Here is a 24,429-nt window from a genome sequence, read left to right as displayed (position 1 = left end):
CCTGCTAAAAATCACATAACCAGAACTTGACACTTTAAATGCTAGTGAGCCTATAATTTTTTTTGCTATGATATTTACTATGGGCCTGAGATACATTGTGAGTTGTACCAGTTTGGTTTATCTCAGTTGCAAGTGTTTAAAAAAACAAAAACAGCAACAACAACAAAACCTAGCCTAAACTGGTTTAAGGAAAAGGAGAAAATTATTGGCTCATGTGATTAAGAAGTCTAGGGGAAAGTTCAGCTTCAGGCATCCCATGATCCAGCAGCTCAAACAATGTCAACAGAACCCATTTTATCCATCATGGATCTGCTTCACTCTGTTATTCTCAAACAGTTTCTTTCTTTAATTGAAAAATGGTGGCAGCACCAGATTCTATCCTCTCAGATTCAAGTTCAGTAGAAAAGACCCAGGGGTGCCAGAAGTAGACTGTTATCACCTTATTTGCTCTGATTAGGACCATGTGCCATCTACCAAGCAATCACAGAGGCCAGGTGAAATGTGATACATTGATTTAGGCTTGGGTCACATACAGTGAGAATCAGTACACAACTGATTTGAAAAAAGTCAATACATACATGTCATTTATTATTTTCTAATAAACTGTTATATAGTTGGCCCCTATATCCGGGAGTTCTGCAAGTGCAGATTCAACTAACTGCAGATTCAACTAACTGTGTAGCACTACTTTGTTTCTGATCCATGGTTGGTTGAATCTGCGGATGTGGAACCCACAGATAAGGAAGGTCGGCCAACCAAGGGACTTGAGCATCCATGGATTTTGGTATGAGGCGTCAGGGCTAGGGGGCAGGCGAGCTTGAAACCAATGTCCTGCAGAAAGATACTGAGAGTCAACTGTATAGCACTTACTCTGCTAGGCGGTTCTAAGAACTTTACAAATATTAGCCCATTAGTCATCTTAACAACCCAATGAGATAGATACTAATATTATCTTCATTTTAGAGGTGAGAAAACCAGATTACAGAGAGGTTTAGTAATGTGCCCAAGGTCGTACAGCTTGTAACCTGCAGAGGAGCCACAATTCCAACTGAGGAAATCTCATTCCTCAATATCTGCTTCTCCCTTGGGTGCACCAAGTAATTTAACGTCTCTTTATGTAGTATAGCCATCTCCTCAGCTACAATACTTTACAAATCCGAGACTATGATTTTTCTTTCTTCTGGTCATGAGGAGGCTGATTAACAGAAAGGGTAACTGGTTTTTAAGAGGTGGACTGTCAGGGCCTGAGGTTAGGGGCGGATCCTGCTCAGGGTAGGTAACATCTAGTTCTCAGTGGCCCCGGCTTCCTTTTCAAAGAGTCTTTTGGGTTCCTGTAGAATGTGTTCATACGCACACTACATTTGCTAATTCTGGGAACTGCGAAGATTTGCCAATAAGCTTTTTGGAGATGGATATCTTCTTAAATGTCAAATGAAACATTGAGCTGTTAAATTGTGCTGTTTAAAATGTCAGGAAAAACCATTATTTTTGTAGACGGAGCTTCCGTGTGGTCTGATTTCAAGTCTGTGAAATAACTCCTGTCTTTGAGAAGAGTCCACCTTTTCTTATTTTAAAATGTTGCTGTCGTTTTGTCCAGAGAAGAGTGGCCTAAGAGGCCGTTCTGGCCTCTGAGCCCAACCTAACACCGGGAAAGAGTTCAATTCCTCCCAGGCGTTTCCACCCTATAGTAGTCTAGTCTTCCCAGAAACTCCATGGACAGCTCACCCTGTCGTCACCTCTTCGCACCCTCATTCTCTCTCCTCCCCCAATAGCAGAGCTCTGGGTGATGTTTCCTCCAGAAACCATTTCGGTTACGTTGTTTCAAACCGCTTTTCTGCAGAAAATGGCAGGGACTAGCAGAGTAGAATTTATTCCTCAAGAGAATATTATGGTTGAGGGATTTAGAGTGGAGCAGCCTGCAGGCAAGTACCAAATAAGGACCGGGCCCAGGGGAGAGTTAAAACCTTGAAGCTTTGGGTCTGTTTCTCCACATCTGTGATTTTCATCTAGGTATTGTCACGTGATTAGGAGCCTGAATTAAATCACCAAAAAGTACTCTAAAGTTCAAGTGGTATGTGTGGACATGGGCAAGAGGGAGGCCTACTCAGTCCCCTTGCTGAGAGGGAATGGAAGAGGAGGGGCCAGTGCTGCCTCTATGGCCTGTGAACCTCCAGCCTTATAAAGCACTCTGTTCGTACAGTCAGCCCTTCCTCTGCTTGCTTCCTCTCTCGTCATGACCCAGCTTGATCATCTCAAAATTGTTGGGTTGTAAGAGTTGACTCCCAGTCCGTCTCTGTATCTGAAATTATATGGTAAGGCCTACCATATAATTTACGAGAAACACAATTAATTTAGGGGGAAGGAGGGGCTAACTATGCCTTTGTAGTGTAGGAGACTGCCATCTTGTGTCTTACCAAGACTCAGTCTGAGTGTATTATTTTACATGTTCTATATGGTCACATTTATAAAGCACTTTGAATAGGGTGAGCAATACGGCATAGAGTCCAAAGCGCTGAACTGTGTGTCAAAAGGCCCAGTTTTTAGGCTCAACTCTAGAACCATCTAGCTGGGTGATGCTGAACAAATCAAGATCTTTCTGATCCTTTTATTCTCTCATAAAAGGAAGAATAAACTGGGTAATTTTTAAGATCTGCTTCCTACTTGAAGAATCAAATCTGTGCCTATGAAACTAGATTTTTAAAAAATATTAACAATTATTTTCTATCTCTGTAATCTTGGAAATTTAAATGAATATTTGTCCCTGTTTAACAGATAAGAAAACTCAGACCCAAAGAGATTTATAGCCCATTTAACATCAAACCCCGAGTCCTTCAGAGCACTGCAGTTCCCTTGTGTGATGCTTTGTCTGTGAGTCACTGACCTACATCATACAGGCCATGCTGGCTCTTCCACTCTGGGAGCAACACAGTAAAGTCAGTGGGTATGAAGAGCTTGGTTCCCAGATCGCTCAGCTGGGAGATGATATTTAGAATGATGGCTTAAAAACAATTCTGACCAAGCAAAGCATTAGTCAGCTTGGGAAAAACTTTATGGCTTGGGAGGCTCTTCTCAGGGAGGGAGAAGTAACAGTATATTCTATTCATCCCAGGAGGACCATTTGCCATAAGTCAGTCAGGGAAGAATTTGTTTTGGACCCACACAGAGAAAAGGGAAGCAGAGAGGGAAAGCAGGCCGGACAGGAAGTTAGAAGACTTCATTTCTAGTCTAACTCTGCCAAATACTTGTGCAGGACGGAGTGCATATCCTTTCTGACCTTAACTTCTTTATCTCTAGGGTGGGAGGATAGAACTAGATGATCTCAACTTTTCTAAGCTCTGACATCGACTTCGCCTGTGTCACAGCAGTGATTCAGAGGCTCCTCCTTAATTTTCAAAACAAATCCTACAGGATCAGAAGGCTGTCTCTCTCCATGGTCTTGCTCTGCCCTGGCCCTGTGTTCTCTTTAGCTAATGAACACCATCCTCTAAGTCACCTCATCATGACCTGATTCCTAGTATTAAGAGTGGCACATGTTCCCCTCTCTCCTGTGGTGGGCTGTTGGCAAACAGGTTCCAAGTCATTCATTTTAGGGTCTCCTACAGCACACAGTGAATGCTGCCTTGCCTTTTGTTTAGTAGAATTGCATATCCAGGAAATTGCATGTCTATTATTGCTCAATATTTCAAGTATTACTGTTCCTCAAATTTTGAATGCTAAGTATTTAACAATTTCTTGTGTAACTTTTGTGGTGTGCTACTGATATGCAAATATAAAACTTCTTCACTTAAGTGTATGATTATTAGTTAACAACTATTATTATTTTTCATTAAGGGAACAACATATGATTGTATGTGCATGTGATTTTATATATACATGTTCATTTCCCCCTGTGCCAGTATCTATTTTATTGGCCTAAAGAAATGAACAATTTTTATATTTGTTTTTAATTTTTATGTTGAAGCTCTCGTTGCAACTATCTCCTAGTTCTTCCTACTATTTGCTTATTATGAAGCCCTTATGGAGAGCTTTAAAGCTAAAAACGTCCTTTAATGTCATCTGTGATCCAACTCCTTATTCTACAGTTGAGAAAAATGAGGCCCAGAGAGGTTAACGTGTCATGGCTGGTCCTGATGAGTCTTGCTTCCCAGCCCAATGATTGTTTCCCTGCACAGCACAGTAATATATATAGACATGGGACACAACATGCATGTATGTTTATATAACTATACACAGGGAAATATTTATGTTTTGCTTACATTCTGTTGCAGAAAGGTAGAGAAATTCAGGTATAAATTTCCCTCTTGAATATTTCAGAAGTGTGCCTCTTTATGAATATTATTCATTGGCTGAGGAAAATATTGCTAGGTAAGTAGAAGATCTGTATCCTGTTTCTTTCGAAGCTTAGTTCACGCTGTGCCAAGGGGACAGAGTACAAGTGCTGGTTAATAATTTATAGTATGCATTCATCTCCATTCCTCTTTGACTAAAATATTAATTCTCCATTGATCATCATTATTTGCTTTTTGCTCAGGCAATGTACAATGTGCAGAGAGTTTGATGAAAGGGTTGTTTCCTAGACTCATCGTGGCCCCCTGTGCTCTGCCAGTAATTTACTGACTTTATTTACTTGTGGTAATGAGCACACCATGTAGAGGATGCCAGCTGCTGGGATTGTCTTGGGTGCCTTTTTTCTAGGGCAAGACAATGTAAAAAGCACAGCTGTTTTTCTAATTTAATATTTGCAGCATGTGCCTGCATTTTTATTACATTTTTAGTGGAACAATGCAGGTGAATATAGAATACAAAGAATCTCAGCCTGATTTCTATTAATAAAGTGAATTTGTTAAAAAATATCTTGAGAAGTGTTTGGAGGGTTTGTGTGTTTGTATTCTAAAAAATAACAGGCTCTGGAAGATGAGACGTAGAAGATCTGGTTTAGTGACTTAGAAATTGTATAATTTGTATAATTTTGTATATATAGATACATTTTACATATGCATATGTTTTTTTGTGTGTGTAATTTGTATAATTTTTCTTAAATTATAATCTGAGAGAGGAGAAATTTAGTGTGTAAGCCATCCTTTATATATATGTTAAAGGAGAGAAACTTTTTGTATTTTAAGAAAGTCAATCAGCAAATCATTCTTTGTTTACTGTGAAATGCAGTCTTGAATTCTTATTTGTCTGAGAGTATCGATATTTCCAAAATGTGGACATTTAGACTAAATTAAGGAGGAACTAGCACTTTGTCTGCTTCCTCATTTGGCTCCTTGCTCATTTCCTTTCTGTCCCTGGTTCCATGATGGGGATTTGAGTACATCACTGTTCTGACCTCGAGACCCCACGAGTTAGCTCCTTTCACCCCATCTCTTCCTGACTTTCATCTCTGCCTTCCTCTTTTTTTACAAAATAGAAACATTTCTGCTTTTATCTTCTCTCACTACCTCTTTAACTCTTCTGTTAATTTAAATGAACTCAAAAATTGCGAGAGCTCTTGGCACCCCCAAGTTTCTGGGCTGAGCTGCATGCCCATTACATACTCATAGTTTCTCATAAATCGCAAGCCAATGATACGGCAACTGTGGAGCACTTGGTTGCTTAGAACACACTTTAAGGACAATGGATTCATATTATGATTGCTCCTACTCAGCTGGTGGCCTAGTTTTTCCTGAAGCTTAGTGAGACAGATCTTCTCTTTGAATAGTTATCTATGCAAGTCCAGCATATTGGGAAGGGGAGAGACTTAGTAACTGTGTTCTACTCTTGAATATTCTTAACTGCACTACTCAGCAAGTCACTGTTTTAATATATCAATTCTTTATATATATGTATCAATCAGGATCTAGCAAGGAAATCAGAAACCACTTTAAGTATTTACAAGAGAAGAAATTCAATACAGGAATTATTTACACAGGTGATGGAGAAGCCAGGAGCAAAACAAGGGTTTATTGCCAGAGAGCGAAGTGAAGGAGGCAGAGTTATGGGTAAAGCTCCGGGACTCACCTAGCAGTGGTGGGAACCAAGACAGCCCTGTGCAGCAGGAGCTAAAGCCAGAGAAGAGACCCATCCATCGTCTGAGAAGCAGTCCAAGGTGGAGGGAGCTGTGGCCTCAGGTTTCTCCCCACTCCCCATCTCCTCCACAATCTCATGCCAGTGTTGGCCAGTCACAGAGGGCAGCCAGTGACTCTGGAGCTCAGGAAAAGCAAACTGTGGAGCTCAGCTCCCTTTTGCCCCCAGCACAGATCAGAGTATTGTGGGGGAGGGGAGATGCAAGGGGAAGGGAGAGGAGAATGAAACATAGTGAATAGGCTCAGGACCCCCAGTCGAAGGTGACTGTCTGACTAACTGAGCTCTCTTAACCCCCAACACTGGCAAAATCTTTGTGCAGGTTTATAAATCCAAGGGGGCAGGGACTATAGAATCTGAAGTTTATCTAGCCAGAGCCTGCCTGTTGGAGTACCTGCTTAAGCTTGTTTCTCTTTGGGCCTTTTTGTTTCTCTTTCCCTTCCTTCCCATCCTACCACTACTTCCTTGCTTAAACCTTCCCTGTGGCCACTAGTCAGAATTACGTAGGTTTTCTGTGGAAAACCTCAACCCTTCTTCAGCTGGCTCACAGCCTTGGTTTAGGATTAGACTAAACCCTCAGAGGTGGGATCAGGCCTTCTCCAGACACCCACACAGGAAGTGATCTCTGAGTGCTGTGGTGGGTTCTTTGCTCCACGTGTCATCACATGTTGCCAAATGTTTGAATTACTTGGTTAATGTCTTTGCAATCCTAATAGAATATAGATTTCTTTAGGATAAAGACTGTGCCCTATAAAATTTTATATCCCATAACATAGTGCTACTCAAATATTAGGTTTTGCAATGTTTTTGATTGAAAAATAAAGGTCCCTAGAAGGAGAAAGATAAGCTCTAGTGTCTGCAGTTTTCGTTAAGTTATATAAAGTCTCCGAGCCTCATTTTAATATTTTTTAAGATAGAATTTTAAGTAAAGAACATGCTTCTATGACTAGTCCAATTACATCACAAGCAATTTGAGGGCAAGGACAGTATTTTATGCCTTGAGGTACAGCATCTAGCACATTGTCTTGCACAAATAAGATGCTCAGTACATGTTTAGTAAAGACAGATCTGATTGAAAAATTGAAAACAAGGTTGGCCAAGCTGCAATGTGAGTAAGCTTTCAAAATGTCTATATTCTTTTAAAATTTACTATTTCTTTTCATTATATTTAGGAGTAAAAACAACGCTAGGCATTTGCTTATCAGGAGTTGCAAACTCAAATGCCTACCAGGGATCAAGCAAGTAACGAGAAATGAACCTGGTTAGACAAAAGGGAATAGTGGGGACTGTGGAGAACTGGAGATTATTAGAGAGAGCTTTAAACGTCCTCTCTAAAGGGAGCAGCTGCCGTTCTGTCCTAGTCAATTGTCACATGGGGGAGTGGCAGCAGTGTTGTCAGAAGTTCTGGATTTGTGTGTGGAATTTCTGTATGTTTCTGGCTAGATTAGCTAGTTAGAGAATTCTACTAAAAACAATGCATACATCAAAAAAGAATCCATTTTAGATTTCCAGGTGTAAATAATATTTATGGTTCTTAAAAAGGTATTTATTTCAGATGCTTTGGGAATTATCTCATGATTTTGGAGCTCTAATTTTCCCTGTCTTCTCCAATTTTAACTGAAATACTTTGTTAGTGCAACTTTCTGTTACACTCAGTTTAGTTGCAGAGGTAACTACAGGGCAGAAAAGAGTGATATTAGCTATTGCTGAACTTTGACCTTCTATTGACAAAAGTACTAACTGAGTAATTGCTTTTTCAGATTATTTTCTGCAACAAACATTTTAAAAAACACTTGAGTATTGATTTGCAATCAACCAATAGATGATCAAAAAAATGCACTTACTGTATAGAGACTACAAAGATTATGGATACTGTTTTGTTTAGATGTGGTCAGCTCAGATAAGTGCAACACACTGTTGACAAGGCTGGGCTTGTGAGGTCTTCGGCCACACAACCAGTTAGTTTCATACACAGAAATCCTCTTTGTACCAGCAGACAGTCATGTCTCAAGCAGAGCCATTTGAGTTTCATAAGACCTATTCCAATTTGCAGTTGATTTGATGTTAAGGGGAGCTAATAAAGGTAGTAAATGAGTCATTTTCCAGCATGATATAACTAGAATTGGTTCTTGGCCCAGAAAGATGTGAGTCAGTTTAATCCTGACTCAGTTCCCAGTCTGATGCACAGTGACTCACTTCCCTATGTGATGTCATGTTCGTTCCTTTTAAGATTTGACCTCCTCGTTGTTTTGTTGTATTACGGTTGGGATTTTTTTTTTAAGAAGAAAATGAGAATATTGTAGAATAAGATGAAATACCCCAAGGAATACAGAATCAGCCTAATAAATAAAGCCTGATTTTCTCACAATGAGCTTGAAGGAGTAATTAAGCTTTAAATGCCCATATTGTTGTTCCCAGCTATTAGGACTGTTAATTTCCAAACAGCCTAGCTATTAGCCAACATTTGATTGAAAACATTTTGCATGTAAAACAAGAAAAATTGGTATAACAACAATTCAATCAGTTGGTAGATATATTTATAAAAGGCAGCTGCTTTTGAAAACATTTAACAATAGATGGTCAGATTAAAGAGGACACAGGGATTGACTTTTCTAGAAAGATACATTAATTTATATACAAAAAGCAAACCAAAAATGGGACATTTATTATGAAACCTACAAACGTTTTGAGAATATATAGAATTTTAAAAAAATACTGTAACAATGGCTTTTTATGGTTATGTTAATTGTGAATGAGATTTAGTGTTCATGGCTTGTGTTGGGGGTCAAGTTTGGAAGCTGAGGAGAAAAACAACTGATGCCTCTCAGACACTGTGTGGTGAGATGGATTAACTTTGGTCTTCCCCTCATGGCAGGCCAAATGCTCTCAGCCTTGGTAGATAACTACATTGAGAAAGTCAAGACACTATAAGTTAAGGTTGTTTCAATGGCAAGCAATAGAAACCCCTTTTGACTGACTTAAGGTAAAAAGGGGATATTTTAGGGCATGGATGAATCAAAGGAGTTGCTAAATAACCAAGCCTCAGAGCATTTGGAAGGGTCCCCAGATAGGTATTTCTGGACCTGTTAAGGCTCTGTCAACTTGCAGTTCTACTCCAACAGCCTTCTATATCTGTTTCTCACTATTTATGTTTCAAATGCCCGGAAGAATGATCCATTAATTGGCCCACCTTGGCAGGTGTATCTCCCCTTGGATGAATCATCTCTGACAGAGGTGCTTGCTGCACAATTCCCACTGGGAGAACTGTTATGAGCTGGCAGTCATCCCAAGTTGTGTCTGTGACAGAGACCATTTGGTTTGTTCTCCAACTTCTTTCCCCTACAGCCTCAATCATAACAATGTTTTTATCTATGCTGTAGATGAGTGCTTCTCAAGGTTTTACGTTCATGTGGATCACCTGGGGATCTGGTTAAAATGCAGATTCTGATTCAGTAGAACTGGGGTATTATCTGAGATCCTGCTTTTATCGTAAGCTCCCAGGTGATGCCAATAATGCCAGTCCATGGACCACACTTTCAGTAGTAAGACTGTAGAAGAGGTTTTTGTCTGCTAACCTAATATCCATTCCTTCCTCCCCCTTCCTAATAGCACCGAGGTCTTTATTCAAATATTCACTCCTGCCCCCATATAGCCCATATGCTTTGGTGGGAACTGAACATACTCCCAGCTCTAGTGGTGGGTACCACTTGGCTTTAAGCCAGTCAGTATTCAGTGTAATTTCAGTGTTACAGAATCTAAAACAGTGGCTGGCAGGTAGTAGATACACAACAAATATGTGTTAAATGAATATGTGAAGTGATGTGAACAATAGATATGTGATGTGAGCTTATCCAATTAAGATGAATTTCAGGACACTGACTTGAATGCTGATCTGGAAGCCCACTCTGCTATTGGATGTGAATGTTTGTGACTTGACTGACTGATTGCTTTCCTACAACTGTTAGCAAGTCAGCCTTAGAATGAAGCTGACACTAGAGTGGGGAAGGCAGAGAGACAGAAATAAATGGGCCATTGATAACATCAACAAAACATTGGATTAACTACTCTATGTCTACCCCACAGTTGCATAAGCCAAAATCCCCTTCAATTTTAATATTAGTTGGATTTTCCATTACAACATAAAGAGTCTTAATTGACAATGGGGAAATGTCTTATTCCATTTGTAGGACATCTCATTTTGGTGCCATGTGGATGCCTTCATAGGTCACCATGCTCAGAAAGCAACAGGAGCAGAAAGCATTCCACAACACCCTATGGTATGGATTTAGAAACAGGCTCCATTGAAGAAACTTACTACGAAAGTGTCGGCAGGAGGAGCAGAAGTCTGTGATCTCAGCCTCTCATGGATCTAAGGAAAGGCATCTACTAGAATATGGGAAGTTTTATGTTCCAGGCAAGGAATCTACCTCCTTGCTGCTTTCCATATAGGGAAAGTGAGAGAACTTGTCAGTAGGGGTACAAACAGATACTGGGGCACCAGGCAATCTGAGTTAGGTGTTAGATGTTCTCGGGAGCTTTCCAGGAAAGTCAGTTTTGCAGCTCTGGAGATTTGAGGCCTGCTGGGAGGTCTGTAGCTTGTCTGACTGGAGTGGGGAAGAAGCCACCAGTTCTATAGGAAGCTGAATTTGGGGCATCCCATCCCACTGGGAGAAGGGGAAGGCTTCTGTTCCAGTTGGCTTGTCCAGGCCACGTAGTGACCTGCTAGAATCATTTCTACACAGTTTTGCTCATCACTCACACCAACCTAAACTCTTGACCTAGCTGGTCGCTTAAAATCCTTCACATGCTTCACTGCTGTCTTCAGAATAAAGTCCAAGGAGTTTGTTTTCCAAGACAGTCAACATCTGGCCTAACCTAACACTTCAGTCTTTCTTGTGTCACCCCTACATTGTACCATAAACTCCAGCTATACCGGATGACCTTCTATGCTCCAAACATTTCATACATCATCACTTCTCAGTGTCTGGAAGGCACCATGCCTCTTCCTGGAATGCATCTTGCTGAGCACTCTGCCCGCTAAATTTCCTCATGATCAAAGCCTGCTCATCCTTTAAGTTTCAGCTCAACTGTTACTCTCTCTGGGAAACATTCCCAGATCTTTAATCCCCATACCCAGCATAATTAATCATTGCTGCCTTTGAGTTCCCATAGCACTTGGTTCACACTGCTAGCTTATACTTATCACCTTGTTAAGCAACATATCCGTGGCCTCCCCTAGATTATGAGTTTCCCCGAGGGCAGGATCTTATTTGTCTTTATAGCTTAAGCCCTACTGGGCTGTTCTCCATGGGACTGATCCCACTGGCCCCACTGTGGGATCTCAATTCTCTTTAGGGAGCATGCCTTAAGGCCAAAGTTTACTGAGAAGTTGTACAGGACTTTCCCTGGTAATAAGAGAATCTAAAGATGGACTAGGTGTGGCCCATCCAAATGCTGGAATTTGTACCCAAGCTGGAGAGGGTCAAACAAGTTCGGGAGGGAACAAAATTAGGAGAAAAGCTCGATCTTTTAGAACAAGTTCCCAGAGGATCAGTGAGACCAGTCGCCTGGGAGAACAGCCACTGATAACAGAAGATAATCTAGCATATAAAACGAACAGTGTATTTTTTTAAAATAAAGATTTACCCTTTTTTGACCTTTTCTCAATATGATTGCATTGCTGTTAAGTTTATTACTGAAGCTTAATACTCAAGGTGCCAGGAAGCACTCCCAGAACAGCTGTGAATGTGGCCATTCATTCATTTGCCCCCACTGTAGGGCATACGAGCTGAGATTTCTATTTCCGCAGCCGTGGCTCCTGGGTTGTTCTTGTTAGCGTACTAATGACAGGCACTTAAATTAGATCTCACAGAGTTAAGACAAATAATTAAGTCCTTCATTTTCATCAGGCCAACTTACTTCAGAGAAGATTTGCAACTATACACCTTGACCTCTCTGGATTTTTAGAACAACAGTGTAGTTTATGATGAGGATTTTTAGGCTGGTTAATTTTAAAATGGTTTATGATGAGGATTTTAGGCTGGTTAATTTTAAAAAACTGCAGATGAGAAGAAAGCTCCTAGGATTGGAATTTGCTTGCTCTTTGAGAGATATTTGCATATGTGAAGGAAGGGGGGATGACCTTGTAGGGACCTGAAATTGGCCACCCCAAGATATGTCTCTTTGGCATCGGGATTGTTTTGGGCTGATTGCTTTTGATAAACTGGGACAGGGATGGAGGCTCTGGGGATTGGAACTTGCCCTTGTTGGGACACATTTACATTTGTAAGGTAAATCTCTATCTGTAAAAGGTGCCTCCCTCTCTGTACCAGGAAGAAGAGAGATGACCTTATCCCTAGAAACTCTTAATGGGGAAGGCAAGAACTTAAGTTGGTTGCTGTCTGTCAATCTCATGTAACTGATTTAGGGCGGTGGCTTCTGACCTTTACTTAATCCGATTGGATTCTTGTCTAAAAGTCATGGGATCACCCAACGACCAAACCCCACCTGCACTGATACCATTTTAACTTTTTTTCATGTTCTTTCCTTTGTCTTGTAAAGAAATGACTCACATACCCATGCCTTATAAAATTAGCCCTAACCCTCAACTCGGGGCAGCAGCAGGAGCTCTGACTGCCTGTGGGTCCTGTCCCCATGCACCAGCTCTGCCTGCCCATGGATCCTGTCCCCATGCCAGCGGGGGCAGTGGCAGTGGCTCTGCCTGCCCATGGGCCCTGTCCCCATGCCAGCGGGGGCAGCAGAAGTGGCGGCAGCAGAAGCTCTGACTGCCCATGGGTCCTGTCCCCATGCTATTCTATTCTCTAAATAAAAGAGCACTACTGCCAGATCTTAAGAGTCTAAGAAATCTTTCTTTCAACTCCTCGGCTCACTGACCCCGCACCAATGTCCAGAATGATAAGAACCAGCAGGTCGAGTGGTTTTTCCAAAGGTTTATTCAATTACCTCAGGACACACCTAAAGGCAGGCTGATGCCAAAGTACATGGGCCATTGGGTGTGAGCCTGATGGGCACAGAGACTGGGAGGCTAATGGAGCAGTTGGCACAGCGACAGTCTGCAGGCCCGGTCTGGCCTTGCACGGCAGCTGCACATGTTCCTGGGATCAGAGCCAGCTGGTGGCTCATGGCAATGGTTTCTGGGTCCTGGCTCCATCCCAAGGCCAGCCCAAGCTCCTTAGCCTTGACCTGGCAGTGGCTTTGTTCTGTCTCCAAGCTGAAGTTTGGTTCCCTGAGCCAGAAAGCGAAGGCAGGCCCTTGCACCCTAACCCATGCCCTCCTCTCAGACTGACATGCAGCCTGTTCCAGCACAGCTAGGGGCCAGTGGGATGGGCCAGTCCTCCAGGTTTAATCATGGTCACTCTCAGAGCTACTGTAGTGGTTCTGCCTTCTGCGGGCCTCAGGAGAGCACTTCAGTGTTGCTCTCCCTGCAATGGGCCCCACGTTGGTGTAGAGATCACAAGGGATGGAGCAGAAACCCAGCGGAGATTCCCCTGACCCCGACCCTGACCCTGGCCCTGACCAATCCAGGAATACTCAGAGGCAACTCAAGGACTGGATTTCAAAACTCGTGGCTTTGCAAGAGTGTCACCTGCAAATCAGGGTCTCCCTAACAGGCTATCAGGAAAACCATAAAATTCTCAAAATAAGATAGATTTTAATCTCTATTAGAGCATTTCACAAGCACTCCAAATAAAAACATTGATGCTTTCAGTCTCCTGCCAAGTGTGGCTAGAGCATCTTTGGGAACATTCTGGTATCTTTATTGATTGGAAAGGGCAATCTAAGTAAAAGCAGAGTGCTTGCTATGCAAATAAAGCTCCCAGACAAGTCTCCCATCTTCCTCCCCCAGCAGGCTGCCATCCTGAGCCCTTCCCATGTGGAATTCTGAAATCTGCTTTTAAAATATAGTCTTTATTTGCATATTCCCCCCCTCATGTTTCAGTCTAATTCTCCCAGATTGAGAGAAATGCAATAAAGGAAAAAAAAAATGTTTTCAGTGCTTCCCTTTTCACAAACTCTTTTTTTGGAAACCCCAACCTCGGATCCCAGCAGAGGTTCCTGGGGGCTTTAAGAACATCAATCAGTTTCGCAGCTGGAGGCCGAGGCTTTCCTCAGGGAAGACTTTTTACATAAAACAGATTGTACTTTGTCCTTGCCAGGGCAGACAAAGGTTTAAATTAAATATGCAGCAAGCTGCGGTTGGCTGCTTGCCCCAGCCTGGGGGAGGGGGAAGGGAGAGTGTGTCTCTCCTCTCCTTCCTTTCTCTCTGTAGTTGTTTCTTTTCCTGTTTCTGTTTTTTCAGTGGAAGGAGCCTGGAGTTAAGAGCCCTAGGCTCTGGGCTGGGCTTTTCTGTAAATTCATTATGTGACATGATACAAGTCACTTTGCCCCCGGGACCTTAGTTTCCTCTTCTAAGCAGTGGAGTTAGAGATGATCTGTGAAGGTCTTTTCCATATTCTAAGTTATCTCAAAATTCAGCTGCATGGATTTCCAATGAATGCCCCAAGCTTCATCTATGAGTAATGCCTCCTCACTCTTCCTGGGGTGCCTGGGGTGACTTGGTTCCTTTTCCCACAGACCCCCAGGGCCAGGAAGGCCACATTATGAGGGAAGGAGGCCCAGTAAAACGTGATCAATGGCCACTGAGCCCATATCTCAATTTTAGGGAGTAATAGAGAGTGGTGGGTATTATTGTCAATTGGAGAGAAAGAGGCCTCAAAAAAGGGGCAGTATCTACCCAACTCAGGTCAGGCTAGCTGTTGCCACTTGGGAATGTGCGCCACTGGGATAGCCAGTTCTTTTTTTTTAAATTTAAAAGTTCTGAACTTTAAAAATTGGCAACTAATTAAAACAAACAGCTTGTGGGTTTCACAAAACAGAACAATAGGTCTGTGGTCTGAATTCATCTTGACGAGGGTCAGTTTGCTGGGTTCATGGACCTTGAGAAGGTAGAATTTCTGTTGTCTCTATCTCACACAGCTGTTCAGAGAATTGACAGTGTGCTGAAGTTGCAGTGAAGGACTATAGACCCAAAGGGTAGAACATGCGTAGTTTGTTCAATCATATTTTCAGTATGGAAATATCCACTGTTCCAGAGGCTAAGTTTTAGGAAACTAACTTTGCTCATATTCAGGTTTCCAATCCACTCTTGGCCTGGGTATTAATGGTTCTATTCTTTTATTGGTTAAAAATAATTTCTAATATTTACCTCCATGATAAAATTGTGGGGAAAGTAGGCTATAATGAAGTATATATTTAAATTTCAGAACTATATTTTACATTTTGTAATAATGGTGGCTTTTTTTGTTATTATTAGTTTATTAAACGAAAATATCATTTTAGTTTATGATTGAATGTTAAAGATTTATATAAGATAATACACATTTTAGTTGATATTTCTATCATTTGGGTACATAGGTATTCTGTAGTACTATAATAATTGCAATACTAAGTCTTCAAAAGATAAGCAAATTGAGGGAAGTTTTGTTCTCTTCAAACTAAAATATTAGGCATAGTCTTTTTATCTTGAGAGAGAGAGAGACTCAGATGAAATGGGACTTAATCCTTTAAAACATTCACGTTAGTGGCTAGATTGCCTCTTTTCCTATTTTATCTATATAAGGAATGCAAATTTTAATTTCAGGAATGTATATGAAATACATCACAATTGTTCTAAATTTATTCAAGTGACGTTTGAGTATCAAATAGGCATGGGTAATTATTAGGAAACAAGACAGAATGATACTTTTACAGAATAAAATAATTGAAGTGGTACCTAAATATAAAAGCATTTCTGTTTACATGGATAGATAATAATCCTCTCTTTTCATTTTTCTATCTTTGATCTGAGTAACCTAAGAAAGAAAGACAGAAAGACTTTATTTCTTCTCCTTTCTTCTAGTGTTTGACTCATTTTCTTTTCCTGTATTTAAGCTTTTTATCTTTTTGCCTGTGTGTATTCTAAATGTCTTGGATTTGATCCATTAATTTATAGCATGTGAATTAAAATTTAAAAATGTTTTACACTTTTAAGCTTTCACTTATAGTGTGTGTGTATATATACATACACCATATTTTATATATATATATATGTGTGTGTGTGTGTATGTGTGTGTGTGTGTGTATAAGGTGAAGGATGCAAGTAAATAGGGTTTCCCTGTAAGCAGGGCAATGTGTGTGAAATATTTACCAAAGGAGATGGCGTGGGCACAATCAGAATGGACACTGGACATGGTCAGGACAAATGCCAGCTGTAAACAACTATTCCAGACTTACTGGTTCTTTTTAACAAGTTGCAACTGTGAGATTATTATCATTAGGATAATTATAGTATGGGAAGCTCTGAAACATTTGAGTACTGTATTAGTCTGGATAACTAACGACTAGCTGCCACAATAGACCAACTCTGAAATGTTAGGGGCTTTACACAACTAAAATTTTTTTTCTTGCTCACACAAAGTGGTGATGTCAGCAGAGATTGTCTTCCACTCTGAGACCCCAGTCCTCTCCATCTTGTGATGCTGCCGTATTAGTGCATCGATTCCGAAGTCACTGCACAAGAGATGGAAGAGGGCTCCCCGTGATTCTCACCCACCTTGACCTACAAGTGATACATGATGCTTCTGCTTACCTTTCACTGGCCAGAACTAGACACATGCTCCATCCTAACTGCAAGAGTGGAAAATGTAGGGGAGCACATCAATCGTTTTGTGAGTCTGCAGCCCATGTAGTGATGGTGATTTCAACCTCACATGACACATTTATCTAACTGATGGTGCCTTGAGACCTTTGCTGCTGAGTCATGGCCTGATTCTGTGACTTCTTTGCTTCTCTCACTAGCTCTGTCATACTCTCTCCAATCTCTATCTGGTTCAGATGCCCAAGAGGGACAGTCTGATTGGCTTGTCATCATTATTTGTACAGAACCTTTGTTTAAAGCTATCTAAAATGCACTGGCCAGTCTATAGACAGACTGCTCTTGATTATGTGCCCACACCTGTTTTAGCCATCTGTGGAAAGGAGTTTGGGAATAAATTGCCTAGGAATTTAGAGATAAAATGAATAAATAAATTTGGCAGAACCATTTTGAATAGCGATGATTTAAAAGAACATCTAACAATGTCTTCATTGTTATTGAATTGTTACTACATTACAATAATTGCAAAATAAAAATTTGTCAAAATTTTTGTAAAGAAGTAAGGCTTTATTTTTTCAACCTTATTCAAGTAGTATGAGTTAAGACTAGCTTATATATGTCAGTCCACAAACTAAGGTGTACAAAAATGTAACTTTCTTAATATTTTCAGAAGCTGAATTTAAGGCCTATTTTGTGTCTCCATTCCATGGAGTTGAATAAACTTAATTTTGTTAAATTTCAGTCCTCCCCCACCTGCCCAGGATTGCATATAAGATTCAAGAGGTTTATGTAGCATCAAGGCATTGAAAAGTGTGTAATCTTGCCCTCTGTACATCCCCACTGTTTTCATGGGACATTGACCATGGCAGAGATCACCACTAATCTGCAGATACCCATTTTCTCTTTCTTTAGTCAAAGAACCACCTTATTTTTATCTGGGCACGTGGCTACCCACCTAGTAACTGCATTTCCCAGGCTCTCTTAAAACTCGGTATGGACATGTGCCTAAGTGCTGGCCAACGGGTGGCGAATGGGCATGGTGTGTCTTCTGGGTCATGCCCTTAAGTCTGCTGGTTCTTTTTCTCTTTTTCATAGGTTAGAATGAAGATATGCTGATGGTGAGCCAGCTTTGTTTCTGTGAAGGCATGAGGGCAATGGAGGGGGTGCGTGTGGAGCCACAAGACAGAGGTAACCTGGGCTTCTGGATGACCTGGTGGAGCAGAGCAGCTCTTTCTCCCTGGACTACTACTACCTTGCACGTCTATGTGATGGAAATTAGTGTTCTATCTTGCTGAAAGCTCTGTGATTTTGGTCTCTGTGAAAGCAGCTGAACCAATATCTTAAAGGATCCACCTACTTTCCAAGGTAGTTCCTGCTGTGTGCTCCCTTATTTCTGAGGGCCAAGCCTCTTCCAGTCTGCTGCTTCTTGGTGCCTCGTTAGTGTAGCACTCTGTGTTGATAATATTCTAATTCTTCCTCTATGAGAAAGCTGCACTGTGAGAAATTCTGTTTCTGTGCTTGTCTTAGATTTCTGGCATCATTTTGCTGCCACCACACCACTTTGTGGCTTTGGGAACTCTGTGGGACTCTTAAAGGACCATCTGCTTAGACATTACATACAGATTTTTCATCTACTGCTTTATGTGCCGGACACAAGAATTTAGAGAGTCCTATAGTTCCCAGATTCCGCCTGGAGAGGGGCACAATATTCTGCTTTAGAATACCCAAACTTATCTGGGCATTTTATTAGTCCTCCCTCGGACCTCAACCAGAGGGCTCAGCTTAGGATGGGAGCGGGATCAGACTGGGGGCCCCTTCTCAGGAGCCCACTGGTAGCTTTGCTTTTCTTTCAAATCTACCTACTCCTCCTCATCGGAGAAATTTTCCTGATTCTTGAGAGCAGAGGAAGCTTTGTCCTAATATGTCAGCTTTCCTTCTAAAGCTTTTGCTTTAATGCCTCGGCCTAAGCTTTAAATATATCTTGTTTTCCGAATTCTGCTGTGTCATTCCTTCTCTAGGCAGTTAAGGCAGAATATCTCATGAGGTGAAGGGTGGTGATAACTAGAATAATATAGATGGAGGGAAGTGTCTGTTAATATTGCAAAACTTCACCTGTCATTTAATGAGCAGCCGATATTGCCAAATACTTGTCTTTTAGGAGATTCTTCAGTAAACAAAAATTATTTATCATGGTGCAGTAGAAAGTTCATTGGCTTGAGATTTAAAAGGTTTGTGTTCTGGTCCTAGTTTTTTTTCCCCTTTGGAAGCGTACCTTCTATGTCAATAGTAAAGTGCAAACGCAAAAGTTTCTCTCTTTTATCTGTGGACTTTGATTCTGTTGATTGTGCAATACTGGGAAATTGACCCAGATTTCACGCTTCAGTTTTTTCGAGATGTTTCTATAGCACTTTGTACCTCAGATACAGAGAACTTACGTGGAATAATAATAATAAATATTTGAATAGCGTTTCTAAGTGCCAGGTATTATTCCTAGTGTTTCACACGTACTAATTCATTTATGACTCATTTATGAGGTAGATACTGAGGTATAACCCAAAGCAGAGCCAGGATTTAAACCTACACACTCTGGTTCCAGGGTTTGTGCTCTTCGTTATTAAGTTAGACAATCTCTTATAACAGGGAATGATTTGAAGAAAAGGAATGAAAAATGTATTGTAATTATTGCAGTGCTTCCCTAGTTTGATTTACAAGTACCAATCTTTCACAAGTAAACTATGACTCAGCTCTGCCTAAATTATCCCGAATTTCAGATGTGCTGAGGAATAGCTGAATGAATGCTAATAGTACAGTGATTAAAATTGTTAAGCTATTGATTTCTATAAAGTGAATAATAAATACATGTACTTTAACCTATCCCCTTTCAAAAATGAATTCAGGTCAGGAATCAACACAAGCAACTCAATTTTAATTCCCACTTAGAAATAATAATTAAAAAAAGTATTAACTAAGTAATAATTAAGGGTTTCGTTGGCTTTTTTGAATTCTGCTCGTTAAAAGTCTTTTTACCCTGGCCAAACTGTCTAACTGAAATTGCATGATAAAACTCGATCACCATCTAGTGTCAGGACGGAACACTGCAGTAATCTTGCCTTTCTCTCCCTCTTCCTTTGGCAACTTCCTTCCGTATCTGTATCAATATTAACCTGCACTCCCAGGCGGTACTGTTTCATTTGTTTACCACCGACCACTGATTCTGCCGACTATTTTAATTATTTGATTTCAGAGTAACTCGTTTCATGACATGTCTCACTTCCAAAGCATGGTTTATTTTCTGAGCATGCTCTCAGGGGACCATAAGAATTTTCATCCAACTTAGAGACAGCGTCTAAATCCTCCGCATGTGCTCACCCCTAAAAGATCCCTTTACTTTAGCTTCAACATGCTAAACATGGGAAAAATCTTCAAGATACATATTTAAATTATTATGAAATATTTTAGACATTCACAAGAACATAAAGAATAATACATCAAATATTTGTGTACTCACTGTATTAGTTTTCTATTGCTGTGTAACAGATTCCTTCAAAATGCAGCAGCTTAAACAGCAAACATCTATGACCTCACATAGTTTCTGAGGTCAGGAATCAGGGAGTGGCTCAGCTGGGTGGTTCTGGCTCAGGGCCTCTCGAGAGGTTTCAGGCAAGCTGTGGGCTGGGGTTGCAGTCATCTCAAAGCCCAGCTGGGGCTGCACAGTTGGCTTCCAAGCTCACTCTTGTTGCTGGCAGGTTTCGGTTTCTTGCTGGCTTTCGGCCAGAGGCTCAGTTCCTTGACATGTGGGCCTCTTCACAGGACTTGCTTCCCCAGAGCAAGAGAGGAGAGGGAGTGTGAGGGAGAGAAAGAGAGAAAGAGGATGGGAGAGAGGAAGGGAGGGAGAGAGGGAAGTCATAGTCTTTTTTTAGAACCTAATCTCAGATGTAACGTTTCACTTCTACCGTATGTTATTGGACACACAAACTGGTGTGACTGGGCCTGGTACCATGTGGCAGGGGACTACACAAGGGTGTGAATAACAGCAGGCAGCCATCATTGGGGCCATCTTGAAGGCTGTCTACTATACTCCCATCAAGCTTTACCAAATAGTAACATTTTACCCCATTTGTGTAACTGCCTCAGGGAATCAGTTTAGCCCAGGGCTAAATTCTGAGAGAGACAAATGGGAAACAACTTTTCTCCCACAGTGGCTTTCAACCACACTCTGCTAAAGCTCCCTTCCTCCGTCTGTGACTGACATCTCTGGTAGATCCCATAGCTTTTCACTCGCATTTAGCTGTAAGAAGACTCCCATTTTCAGATATGAAAAAGCTTAGTCCAATCCCATATGCAGCTCAAACCTTATTTCCTTAACTCTTCTTACTGCTGCCTCTGTAAGGAAGGAGATCATGGTTGTTCTTTCAATAATTTTTCTGACTCTTTCTCGCCTCTTTCCTGCTTTTTAGGTGTTCTAGCAAAGGGTCCAGCAAATGGCTTAAAGAGGAGCAAAAAATCTTTGTACTTAGGTATATAGTCCTCTCTTGGCTAATGCTGGCCGGACCTCATTCCCTCCGTTAATCTAAGCATCCAAGCACAGGCTCTTCAGGTGGAGATGTAGGTTATTTGGAGAACTCGTGAACAGGGCTTCATGCTGTTCAAGTCATTCTCCAACTGGCTTTTTGAAATCCACTCTCAGCCTTTGGCCCACATCTTTGGGACTTCACCCTACACAGCGTCTTCCTGCCGAGGACCCTTGGCCTCAGGAACAGTTGTTCTTGGGTGGCAAGGTCTCTTCAAGATGGCTCATGCCTAGCTACTCCCTACAGGTCATTTTGGTCAATGGGAAAACATCATGTGTCCTTTTCTTGCCAAAAGCTTACCCATTTGATTAGCCCCCTCTTCCCACCCTGTAACTCTGTACTGCTCCAGCCAGTCTCCTGCCTTTAGAATTCTCTAGAGGGGCACAAGATCCCAGGTACAGATGCCAACAGATGCCTGTGGATGCTCATTGCTTTCCTTAGAACTCTTGTTGCTCTCTTCTCTGGTCTCAAAGCAGCACCAGCGTCTGCAATGTCAGGGCTCTGTAAATATGCAGGCAGGAAGGGAGATGCCAGTTCACTCTCTTCTAGGCACTCCCAGGCCCTATGACTGATTTGCTTGGGGTCCCTCAATTGTCTTGCCAATTGGTGTGAAGCATCCGACCATGGGAGAGAGGAAAAAGCCAAAAAGTCCTCTTCAAAGCACTACAACAATGAATGTACAGCCTTCTCTTAAAAGGTCTGGGGATGGCCGATGGGGATTGATATTTGAAGGATCAGCTTGGTCATTTTTTATAAAATTTCACAGAAATGTGTCTAATAAGTTTCTTTGGGTTCAGAGCCTTAGCTGAATTTCAAAGATAATACGAAAATCTCTTTTCACATCCTATTAAATTTCACTCAGTTTAAAAAATGTAGAAATTTGCAGATTTAGTTGAAGTCCCCTGTGTGCACTTGTCCTCAATTCTCCCCGGCTCCTTGCCTACCTAGAGGATAATCATCATCCTGAATTTGATGTTTTTCAATGCCATCTATGTTTAATACTTGTCTGAGTCCATTTGGGCTGCTATAATAAAAATACCACTGACTGGCTCGCTTATAAACAACAGAAATTTATTACTCACAGTTCTGGAGGCTGGAAGTCTGAGATCAGAGCGCCAGCATGGTCAAGTGAGGGCCCTCTGCTGGATCACAGACTCCTCGTTGTATCCTCACATAGTGGAAGGGACAAAGGACTCTCTCAGGCCTATTTTGAAAGGGCTCTAATCTCATTCATGAAAGTTCTGCCCTTATGACCTAATCACCTCCTAAAGGCCCCATCTCCTACTATTATCACATAGGGTATTAGGATTTCAACATCAATTTTGGGGGGGACAGAAACATTCAGACCATTGCAATACTATTACCATATGTATGTGTACCCATAAAGAACATATTGTAGGTAGTTTTTCAAGCTTAGGGGAATGATGTTTTAGCATACACGTCATTCTGCAACTTGCTTACACTGCTTAACGTGTTTTTGAAATTTATCCGTGTGGATACCTGAAACTCTAATTCTACCTTTTAACAACCTTATAGTATTTCACTTATGAATATAATATATTTTATTTCAAATTTTATGGGCCAGCCCCGGTGGCCTAGTGGTTAGGTTCAGTGCACTCCACTTTGGTGGCCTGGGTTCAGTTCCCAGGTGCAGACCTTCACTGCTCTGCTAGCGGCCATGTTGTGCTGTGGGCCCACATACTAAAAAATAGAGGAAGATTGTCACAGATGTTAGCTCAGGGAGATTATTCTTCAGGAAAAAAAAAATTTCCTCTATTGGACATTTAAATGATTTTCTTTTCTTTTCTTTCTTTTTTTTTTTTGCTGTTGCCGATAATGCAGCAATCATCATCCTTGCACTTGTCTCCTTATGTACCACAGTATATACACCTAAACGAAGTATAGAGGAATTGCTTGAAGGTTATGCTAATTTACATCTTTACTAGTGTTGAAGGTTATGCTAATTTACATCTTTACTAGTGTTGTCAGATTTCTCATTTATGTTACTACCACCAGCAAATCCAAATCCTCAGCAACATTTGCTATTATTGGATTAAATAATTTTTGCCAGTTACCTTGTTTTAAATTGTAAATGCATTTTCTTGATTGTTCACGTGATTGAACATCTTTTCATATGTTCTTTCTTCTGGTCTCCTTTTACGTCTTTTTGGATAGGTCATTGCAAGTCCACTCAGAAAGCCCCTAGTCTGGAAAAGCCTTATGCCATGTAAGGAAGCCCTCATGTCAATTTCAAATCGCTAGGCTCGATGGCACAGCTAGAAATTGTAAACACAGAATTCAGACATTATGGTTGCACATGGCCATTCCAAGTTCATCACTTTGTTGTAAGAGTTGAGCTGGACATTAATGATGTAATCTCCAGGGCTGTTAAAAGCCCAAACACCCATGAGATTCAGTACCCTTTATCCTCAAGGGAAACTCCCTCCACCCCAGTCTCTGCTGACTGTGTATATGATCAAATTTATATATTTTGTTGCTGAAATAGTCTATATCCTTTCTCTTTTACTTTTCTGCTTGAGAGAGATGTATTAAAAATATCCCAAATCAATTGTGGATTTCTAAATTTCTTCTTTTATCTATTTAGAGATTATGTTTTTAGATGCATACACGTTTATGATTGCTATGCCTTCTTAAAGGATTTTCCCTTTAATACTATGTATTTTCCTTCATAATCATTATTAATATATTTGTTTAAAATCTATTTGATATTAATATTGCTATAGTAACTGTTTTGTTTAGTATTTGCACATTTTACACTTTTCTGGGGTTTTATTTTCAGCTTTTTAGTGTAGTTTTGTTTTAAATATGTTTCTTATAAGGAGCATGTAAGTGGATATTTTTATCCCTTTGGAAAAATACGATAACATTTTGCTAATAATTGCAATTGTTATTATAATTTGATTATGGATAAATTTGGAATTATTTCTAACACCTTATTTTGTGTTTTCTTTTTCCTCCCTTTCCTCCACTATAGTATCTGACACTTGGTAAGAACTGTATGTGTTTGCTCTTATTATTACTACATTGAATTGATAAAGCTTTTTTTTCTTTCTTTTTTTTTTTTAAGGAAGATTAGCCCTGAGCTAACATCTGCTGCCAATCCTCCTCTTTTTGCTG

General features: G+C 40.8%; 2 long non-coding RNA genes across 2 annotated transcripts in view; one reads left to right on the top strand and one right to left on the bottom strand.

The window, feature by feature from the left end:
- LOC124236055 (uncharacterized) overlaps window positions 1-20,492 on the bottom strand; it is a 47,713-nt gene extending 27,221 nt beyond the window's left edge. Inside the window, exon 1 of the long non-coding RNA XR_006887636.1 lies at window positions 20,229-20,492. This is a non-coding gene — a long non-coding RNA (uncharacterized LOC124236055). The remainder of the gene's footprint in view (window positions 1-20,228) is intronic.
- The window catches only part of LOC124236056 (uncharacterized), a 113,959-nt gene continuing 95,524 nt past the window's right edge, over window positions 5,995-24,429 (top strand). The window contains exons 1-2 of the long non-coding RNA XR_006887637.1: window positions 5,995-6,091; window positions 17,816-17,908. This is a non-coding gene — a long non-coding RNA (uncharacterized LOC124236056). The remainder of the gene's footprint in view (window positions 6,092-17,815; window positions 17,909-24,429) is intronic.

The sequence above is a fragment of the Equus quagga genome, chromosome 2, assembly GCF_021613505.1.
Source record: "Equus quagga isolate Etosha38 chromosome 2, UCLA_HA_Equagga_1.0, whole genome shotgun sequence".
NCBI classification, from domain to species: Eukaryota; Metazoa; Chordata; class Mammalia; order Perissodactyla; family Equidae; genus Equus; species Equus quagga.
Note: the sequence above shows the minus strand (reverse complement) of the source record. Positions and strands in the feature narration are given on the sequence as shown.